The 10,130-nt window shown below is 37.9% G+C and overlaps 3 protein-coding genes across 4 annotated transcripts in view; all 3 read right to left on the reverse strand.

Moving 5' to 3' along the window:
• The window catches only part of LOC311042913 (H-2 class II histocompatibility antigen, E-S beta chain-like), a 165,674-nt gene that overhangs the window by 1,540 nt on the left and 154,004 nt on the right, over positions 1-10,130 (reverse strand). The gene's annotated exons all lie outside the window — the stretch shown is intronic.
• Positions 1-10,130, reverse strand: part of LOC311042915 (H-2 class II histocompatibility antigen, E-S beta chain-like) — a 138,264-nt gene that overhangs the window by 1,540 nt on the left and 126,594 nt on the right. The window lies entirely within an intron of this gene.
• Positions 275-10,130, reverse strand: part of LOC311042916 (H-2 class II histocompatibility antigen, E-S beta chain-like) — a 21,446-nt gene continuing 11,590 nt past the window's right edge. The window contains exon 9 of the mRNA XM_084054017.1: positions 275-469. The gene's annotated coding sequence lies outside the window, so the exon portion shown is untranslated. The remainder of the gene's footprint in view (positions 470-10,130) is intronic.

Consider the following 10,130-nt stretch of genomic DNA (forward strand, 5'->3'; position numbering starts at 1 on the left):
GCACCTTAGCGTCTATAAGTATATCATGCACAGTATACATACATTGCTGCTATGCTCAGGCACCTTAGTTTGTCTCTTATCTCAGGTACTTTGTAAATATGTAGATAACTTGTTTTTGGCCTTCTATTGTTCTCTGTTGATCTCCTTCCCACTTAACCCCCTACCCCTCTTCTTTTTCTCTCTCCCCACTCTTCTTTCTACGGAATTTAACGTTGCGATGGGAGTGTTGTACAAAAACGAATTTCACCCACTTTTTTACCTTGTAAACCTGTGATGTGACAATAAACCTGATTCTGATTCTGATTCTGAAACTATGCCTATAAACCTAACCTTAACGTTTAAATTCACAAAAACTATGCCTAAACCTAACCTTAAACCTAAAAGGTTGATGTCATCATTGTGCTGCTGTTACGACTATTTAAAAGCTGATTGGACACACATGTATTTCTTCCTCTCACACCCAGGTGTTCTGTGAAAAGACAATAGACCAACAAGAATCAGAATTTATTAACTGTGTGAACATGTTAACACTTTATAATAACCTTCCCTTATAAAAGCAAATTAATCATTCAAATTATTAGTTTAGTTTATAATTAGTAAATGATGTGTTATTCATAACGTGTTAAACAGTCGGTTCATGATTTAATGATTTAAAACTATGCTATAAATAGTTAAAAGATCATGAACAAGTCATTAGTAAACTCCTTAAAAAACCTGACCTCCCAGCACCCTCCCTGCAACTACAGTAACCATCAAAGTAGAAACAACTCAGTCCATTCAAACAACATTGTCAATAGTGTATCTTAGTAGGAAGGGCAGAACACTCTCCTTTGGACCACAAGGTTCTGTCTTTGATCCTGATAGTGATGGAATGATCAGTGTTTTCAATTAACTGAATCATTGGTACAGTTCACTGAAATGTTGTGTTCAAATGATTGGTTGTTTCGGTTCAGAGTTTGGCTGGATTGTGTCATCTCTTCACTGAACTGAACTACACAGTTCGCCAAGACGACCCCCCCCCCCCCCATCTGACCACATTGTCATCAGTGTGGTCTGATACAATCATTACATTTGATTATTATTATTATTTAGCACAAGACACATGATGATGTGAATTACCGGGATGGTTTACCAGGCTAGTACCCAGCTGACACGCGACGTCAGTACAACGTTGTCCCAACGTTGTACTCCAACGTTGGATGACCGTTGGATTTTGGTTGTAAATGAAAGTTTGTCTGACGTCATAACCCAACGTTGGTTAGACGTCATAACCCAACGTTGTTTAGACGTCATAACCTGACGTTGGTTTGACATCCTAAACTAACATTGATGTAACGTCAATCTCTGATGTTATGTAGACGTTGATTAAAGGTTGGACTCCCAACGTTGGATACCAGTTGTATTTTTGTTGTAAATGAAAGTTTGTCTGACATCATAACCTGACGTTGGTTTAACGTCAATCTCTGATGTTATGTAGACGTTGATTAAAGGTTAGACTCCCAACGTTGGATACAAGTTGTATTTTAGTTGTAAATGAAAGTTTGTCTGACGTCATAACCTAACGTTTGTCTGACGTCATAAACTGACGTTGGTTTGACATCTTAAACTAACGTTGATTTAACGTCAATCTCTGATATGTAGACGTTGATTAAAGGTTAGACTCCCAACGTTGGATACAAGTTGTATTTTAGTTGCAAATGAAAGTTTGTCTGACGTCATAACCTAACGTTTGTCTGACGTCATAAACTGACGTTGGTTTGACATCTTAAACTAACGTTGATTTAACGTCAATCTCTGATGTTATGTAGACGTTGATTAAAGGTTAGACTCCCAACGTTGGATACAAGTTGTATTTTAGTTGTAAATGAAAGTTTGTCTGACGTCATAACCTAACGTTTGTCTGACGTCATAAACTGACAAGTTGTATTTTAGCTGAAAATTTATATCGGGTTGACGTCATAGTACAACATTGGCTCAACGTTAGAGTACAATCAAAATATGACATATTTCTAACGTTGTAATCACGTTGTATTTTAGTTGAGAATAAAATGTCAATCCAACATTAGCAGGACGTCAACCTCCAGAGTTACCTTGTCACGTAGATATCTTGTCACAACAAGATATCAACGTTAAAATAACGTCTCCTGTGCCCACTGAGTGGGCGGTGGGAACAGGACATCTTCCAGACGTCATTTTGACGTCGATATCTCATCATCACGACGTCAGACAAACAACAACAAATTACATCTTGTTTCAGTGTCAAGTTTTACCAAGGTGAAAATACAATATCAGACAATATTATTTGACAAAGTTTAATAAAACAACATTATTATATATTTTTTAAACTTGTAATTGGCACATTTGAATAGGTAGTATAAACAAACAGAAATTACAAGTCATATTGTTGTCCAAACAGTTACAGGTTTGGTGAATAGGTTCAGAGCCCAAAGTGCCTTTGTAGGAAAATGATTCCATTTGTGAAACTTTAAAATAACTAAACAGTACAAATCAATAAAAACAATGAAGTGCATTCTTTGAGGCATGTCTATAACATATGCACCAAGGGCAAAAACGTTAAAAAGAGAGAGAAATAACACTGAGCTCCCGTAAATCACTTGGAGAGTCTTCTCTGCATCATTCTGTTTAATTTGTTGAGGGTTGCATTCTTCTTTAGTTCCCCTAAAGATAAATGACAGGAATAAGCTATTTTAATAACTCTAACTTGATTTTTACATTATGAAACATCTTTATTGACTGACAGATATCTGTTCAAAAGTTTGGAATCAGTGAGAAATTATGATTTTGAAATTAACTGAGTTTGCAGATATGAGTACTGTCTCTGATGGAAGGGCCATCACAATTGCTTGATCTAAATCCTATGTTGGGAACAGCTATACCGTAAGGTTCATGAGAAGTTTTATACAAACCAGTCTCAAAGTACGGCAAATTCTACTGAAAATATGGGGTGAAATTTGACCTGGATATCTAGAGAATATGACATCTAGAATGCCTAAGGTCTTTAAAGATATTGCTGCACTTGGTGGATTATTTAATGAACAGAAATGTTGAAGAATATAAGTTATTATTATTATTATTATTACCCTTATTATTATTACTATTACCATTATTATTATTATTATTATTATTATTATTACCCTTATTATTATTATTATTATTATTATTATTATTATTATTACATTTATCATTATCATCAGTGTCTTGGCTGTACTTACTTAATTTTCACAGTGATTCCAAACTCTTGAACTTAGGCATAACTGCCAACGTATATAAAAATAATCAACATTTTGTAGCACTCCTTTTTGAATTTGAAAGATAACGGAAAGGTCAAGTTACATCGGGCAATTAAAATGTTTAACTTACCATATGCAACGTCAAAAAGACACAGGCCCCGGGGACTTATTCTTGCCATGATGTCAACAAAGGTTGTACTGGAGTGTCAATTCATGTGACATGAGGAACGGCATCATTCTTCTGGGTGCATCATCCAATGAATTACCTCCTGTGTCTCCAACCATGACAACCTGAGAGTATGGTAAAAGTCACAGGAAGGAAAATGCCATATTAAGTGGACAGCTAAGATATTATTCTATCGTTACACCTCTTAAGGTCTTTAAACACCAGGGACATGACGAATAAATTATACAAATACTTCTTTAGAATATATTGATGCTATCGCATCAAAACTATTCATATACTGTATATGATGCCTCATTTTTATAGCCGTTAACCTGATACCTTTAATAGCGGTGAAAAATCGAACTTGTTTTAAATCAAAATTATGTTGCTTTATTGTCAAATAATAGTGAAGTTCAGTGTGGAGGTACTTACCCGATGTATTCTACTTGAGAGGACCTTCCACCTCTTGATGTACCACATCTAGCATGAAAATAAGAAATACACAACACATTATGAATGAAAAATATACTTGACGCAAGATAGAGACTTCTCACAATGGCCTCATGCCGTGGCACAACTACTTCAGAGAAAACCCAAGAAGAAATTGTATTGTGAACCCAGTATGGTGAATTATATCGAATCGTTGGTTGAGTGAAACTTCACATCCCTACCCTTTCAATATTAACGCTATAAGACTGCTTTTACATTACACTGCTGACTGTAGACTAATGTTTACTAGTTTATCTGTGCCTGTTATGTTTAACTGTGTCAAAAAACTATCATCAGGGTGCCCAAAGCCCTGTGGGAATTTATAACTCAATTCAAAATGTTCCAGGAAAGTCACTACCGTGGGAAACCTGAATCATCTAATTCAATATATATTTTTAAATTACAACCAATTTAAAGCATATTACCCCTCAAATTAACGCCCTGATATTATACTTACTTCGGACTTGGTGGAGGCTCACCAAGTCTTGATCACAGGTGTTTGGAAGCTGAAGTAGCACACGCACACGCACACGCACACGCACACACACACACACACACACACACACACACACACACACACACACACACAAAAAAACAGATTAGATAGGCTACCTCTGCCTTCCGAAACATCTGTGGACATTTAAATTCAATATGGGCTGGAACAGCGTCGAAAACGACAGCTATCAAACCTACAGTACACCTACTTCATTATCAGCTACTGTATATCAAGTATCGGTTATGGCAAAATACTAACTGTTCTTCACTCTGTTTGGGCCATTCAACTGTACAGGACTTACTTCAATATTTCAACTTAAGATGGCTTACCAATAGATCTTCAATATAGTGTTTACATTCCTCAGAAATGAAAAAAACTTTGAGAAAACCTTGTATTATAGTTGCTTAACAGCACAAATTAAAACCAACAAAATATCAACGTCTAATGGCGTTAGAATTTAACGTTGTGTAGACGTTAACGTCATAACGTTAAGAAGACATTGGGCTTTGGTCTCAATACCCGACAACAGAATGTCGGTATTCTTTGTCAATTTGACGTTAGCATGATACGTTGAACAGATGTTGGGCATTGGTTACTTACCAACACAACTTAAAACCAACAAAAATCAACATTTAATGATGTTAGAACTTAACATTGTGTGGACGTTAGCATAACGACGTTAAGCAGATGTTGGGTTTTGGTTACAATACCCGACAACAGCATGTCAGTATTCTATGTTAATATGACGTTAGCATGATATGTTGAACAGACGCTGGGTATTGGTTACTTACCAACACAACTTAAATCCAACAAAAAAACAACGCTTAATGATGTTAGAATTTGACATTGTGTGAACGTCAGCATAATGACGTTAAGCAGACGTTGGTTTTTGGTTACAATACCTGACAACAGCATGTCAGTATTCTATGTCAATATGACGTCAGCATGATACATTGAACAGACGTTGGGGATTGGTTACTTACCAATCAATCTTCAACATAGTGTTTACATTCCTCTATTATGTTTATTTTTTTTTAGGTGGGCTTTACTGTTAGGCTTGGCCAATATTAGACTGAAAATAATGTCTTACAAGCTAATATAATCAAAACTATGATAAAGGCTACACAAGGCTATTCAAATGCAACCAACCCTTATGCCTGATTTTTAGTTACACAGCACTGTCTCACACAAAAATCAGGCTGTGAGGCATGTGAGCTTTTACCCTTCAATAACACACATTCCCAACTGAAAACATGAATCATGCATGAACAACAGAACTTCACCTAAAATAAGACATTAGCTTTAAAAGCTGCAATTCAAATGTTTAACTCAGCAGCACCAAGCCACCAACACAAAGCAATGGGGATCAGTCCATCTAGTTAATGCAGTATAGCCTCTTTCTAGTTCCCACTGTTTTGCCACAAAAGGCAGGTACTGTAACCATTTTGGGCAAAGGATTTACTCAAACAATGCTGCCAGTTTCAAAAACATGCAAAGAAAAGGAAAAGAAAAAGAAAACAACAAAGCATGACTGATTTGCAATATGAAGAAATCACCTCACTCGGTCATAAACAGAATGTAGAACTTTATTTTAAAAACAAACAGTCAAATATTTCATTTCAAGTTAGAAGGAAATTAATTATGAACTCACCTGTGCAAAAGATTGTGATTCTAGAAGTCCTGGGATGGTCAAAAAAACATCTCCATGCACAAACAAGTATCTCTTCCTGTCTTCTCTCCCTCCAAATTCAAACTGCAGGCTCCTGCAGCAGTTACTGTTGCCCCGCCCAGTCTGGTGTTATACAACTGTGGTCCCACCCACAAGTCCAATGATTCGTCCAATGAAAGAGCAGAACGTTGCTATACTGCTCAGTGATTTGAGGAGACATTTGACAATCCAGTTTGAAATGTATTATTATGACAACATCCATACAACGTTGCAGTCTAACATCATTAGACGTAGATATTTGGTTGGTTTTAGGTTGTGTTGGTAACTAATCAATAACCAACGTCTGTTCAACGTATTATCCCAACGTCAGGTTGACGTCAAATACTGACATGCTGTTGTCGGATATTTGACCAAACCTCAATGTCTGCCCAATGTTATTATGTTAAATGTCAGTTTACATTGTATGTGTCATATGGCATTATGCTGTAGGCCTAATGCAAAAAGTGAAATATTTCCCTCAATCATTTATTTGATTAGCAATTAATATAATGCAAAAATAAAGAACTGCAACAGCTATGAAACATGAACAATGGTGAAAATCAGTACATTTACTCAAGTACTGTACTTAGCATTGTATTTTTTAAATTCACTTGTGTGTTTCTATCTTTTGATACTTTATTATTTTACTCCACTACATATCAGGGCAAACAATTATTTTACTTTTTGTGATTGATTGATTACTTTATTAGTCAGAAATGTAAACAGCATGAGGTACAGTCATGCATTTAGGCTGAAAGGGTAACAAAAAAAGTGTCTGTCTGTCTGTCTGTCTGTCTGTCTGTCTGTCTGTCTGTCTGTCTGTCCATCTGTCCGCCCTTCCGTCCACCCAGTAGTACATACATAGTGGTGTGGATGATAAACGGTGTCACAGTCACACACTCTTGCTCCATATGTCACAACTAAGGAAGACCCTGGTTTTGAGGTAGGCCGGTGTCTATGCATTGTAATGTATTGATGCATTTCTTTTCATATGGGTTTATTATTTAGGGCAGCATAGGTTACTGGTTAGATAATCAGAAGGTCCCCGGTTTGCCTCAAAGGCCCTGGACGGGGCGAAGTGTCCTGAGCAAGACACTGTAGGGGTGGACCCTACAGTCCACCCACCCCAAGCGCTCAACATAAAACATTTGAGCAGCCATAAGCTGAAACTGAATTTGCCCTCTGGAACTAAGGAAGGTCTCCTGAAGCAAACTAAGGGCAAATTATTGACGATAAAGAGTTGACATGGCTGTCTACCTACCTCACTGTCGGTCGCATTCCTTTAAGATGCAGCTGGCTGATCACCGACAACTAACATCTGCTAAAGCGGAAGGGAAAAGGTATAACTGGCCTTAACCATGTTGCCTTGGCTCTAAATCCACACTGGCAAAGAAACCTGTAGCTAATCAGTCTCATATACAGCCACAGGTTCACTATAGGTGGGATGCTGGCATGTGCCCCAGGAGCAACTTGATGGTATTTGTCTGAAAGTCAAATTCAGTTATCTGGAAAAGGCTGAGGGTTATAGAACTGCACAAACACCTTTCTGGGCCATGGGGTGGCCCTGTAGCTCATCTGGAAGAATATAGTTGAACCACAGATGAAACAGCTACCAATTGCTCTGGTTGGACTATTGCAGGTTAAACAGATGCTAGATCATTACTCTATGTCAGAACCTTCAGTACTTATTGTCCATATTCTACAGCCAGACTATGTTGGATTTTGTTTAAGTAACATCCACATTAACCCAGCAAAATATCTACATCTAATGACGTTTGAATGTTGAGGAGATCTTTTCATTATGAAGTTTAGCAGACATTGGGTTTTGGTCACAATACCCGACAATAGCATGTCAGTATTCTACATCAACACGACGTTGGCATAATACGTTGAATAGACGTTGATTATTGGTCAGTTACCAACACAACCTAAAATCAACCAAATATCAACGTCTAATGATGTTAGACTGCAACGTTGTGTGGACGTTGTCATAATAACGTTGGGCAGACACTGAGGTTTGGTCAAAAATCTGACAAAAGCATGTCAGTATTCGACGTCAACCTGACGTTGGGATAATACGTTGAACAAACGTTAGTTAATGGTTAGTTACCAACACAACCTAAAACCAACCAAATATCTACGTCTGATGATGTTAGACTGCAACGTTGTGTGGATGTTATCATAATAACATTGGGCAGACATTGAGGTTTGGTCAAATATCCGACAACAGCATGTCAGTATTCAACGTCAAACTGACGTTGAGATAATACGTTGGACAGACGTTGGTTATTGGTTAGTTACCAACACAACCTAAAACCAACCAAATATCAACGTCTGATGATGTTAGACTGCAACGTTGTGTGGACGTTCTCATAATAACGTTGGGCAGACATTTAGGTTTGGTCAAGAATCCGACAACAGCATGTCAGTATTCGACGTCAACATGACGTTGGGATAATACGTTGAACAGACGTTGGTTATTGGTTAGTTACCAACACAACCTAAAAGCAACCAAATATCAACGTCTGATGATGTTAGACTGCAACATTGTGTGGACGTTGTCATAATAACGTTGGGCAGACATTGAGGTTTGGTCAAGAATCCGACAACAGCATGTCAGTATTCGACGTCAACATGATGTTGGGATATTACGTTGAATAGACGTTGGTTATTGGTCAGTTACCAACACAACCTAAAACCAACCAAATATCAACGTCTGATGATGTTAGACTGCAACGTTGTGTGGACGTTTGTCATAATAACGTTGGGCAGACATTGAGGTTTGGTCAAGAATCCGACAACAGCATGTCAGTATTCGACGTCAACATGACGTTGTGATATTACGTTGAAAAGACGTTGGTTATTGGTCAGTTACCAACACAACCTAAAACCAACCAAATATCAACGTCTAATGATGTTAGACTGCAACGTTGTGTGGACGTTGTCATAAAAACGTTGGGCAGACATTGAGGTTTGGTCAAGAATCCGACAACAGCATGTCAGTATTCGACGTCAACATGACGTTGGGATATTACGTTGAATAGACGTTGGTTATTGGTCAGTTACCAACACAACCTAAAACCAACCAAATATCAACGTCTAATGATGTTAGACTGCAACGTTGTGTGGACGTTGTCATAATAACGTTGGGCAGACACTGAGGTTTGGTCAAGAATCCGACAACAGCATGTCAGTATTCGACGTCAACATGACGTTGGGATATTACGTTGAATAGACGTTGGTTATTGGTCAGTTACCAACACAACCTAAAACCAACCAAATATCAACGTCTGATGATGTTAGACTGCAACGTTGTGTGGACATTGTCATAATAACGTTGGGCAGACACTGAGGTTTGGTCAAGAATCCGACAACAGCATGTCAGTATTCGACGTCAACATGACGTTGGGATATTACGTTGAATAGACGTTGGTTATTGGTCAGTTACCAACACAACCTAAAACCAACCAAATATCAACGTCTGATGATGTTAGACTGCAACGTTGTGTGGACGTTTGTCATAATAACGTTGGGCAGACATTGAGGTTTGGTCAAGAATCCGACAACAGCATGTCAGTATTCGACGTCAACATGACGTTGTGATATTACGTTGAAAAGACGTTGGTTATTGGTCAGTTACCAACACAACCTAAAACCAACCAAATATCAACGTCTAATGATGTTAGACTGCAACGTTGTGTGGACGTTGTCATAAAAACGTTGGGCAGACATTGAGGTTTGGTCAAGAATCCGCCAACAGCATGTCAGTATTCGACGTCAACATGACGTTGGGATATTACGTTGAATAGACGTTGGTTATTGGTCAGTTACCAACACAACCTAAAACCAACCAAATATCAACGTCTAATGATTTTAGACTGCAACGTTGTGTGGACGTTGTCATAATAACGTTGGGCAGACACTGAGGTTTGGTCAAGAATCCGACAACAGCATGTCAGTATTCGACGTCAACATGACGTTGGGATATTACGTTGAATAGACGTTGGTTATTGGTCAGTT

Source organism: Gymnoscopelus microlampas (assembly GCF_963454915.1).
Source record: "Gymnoscopelus microlampas genome assembly, chromosome: 4".
NCBI classification, from domain to species: domain Eukaryota; kingdom Metazoa; phylum Chordata; class Actinopteri; order Myctophiformes; family Myctophidae; genus Gymnoscopelus; species Gymnoscopelus microlampas.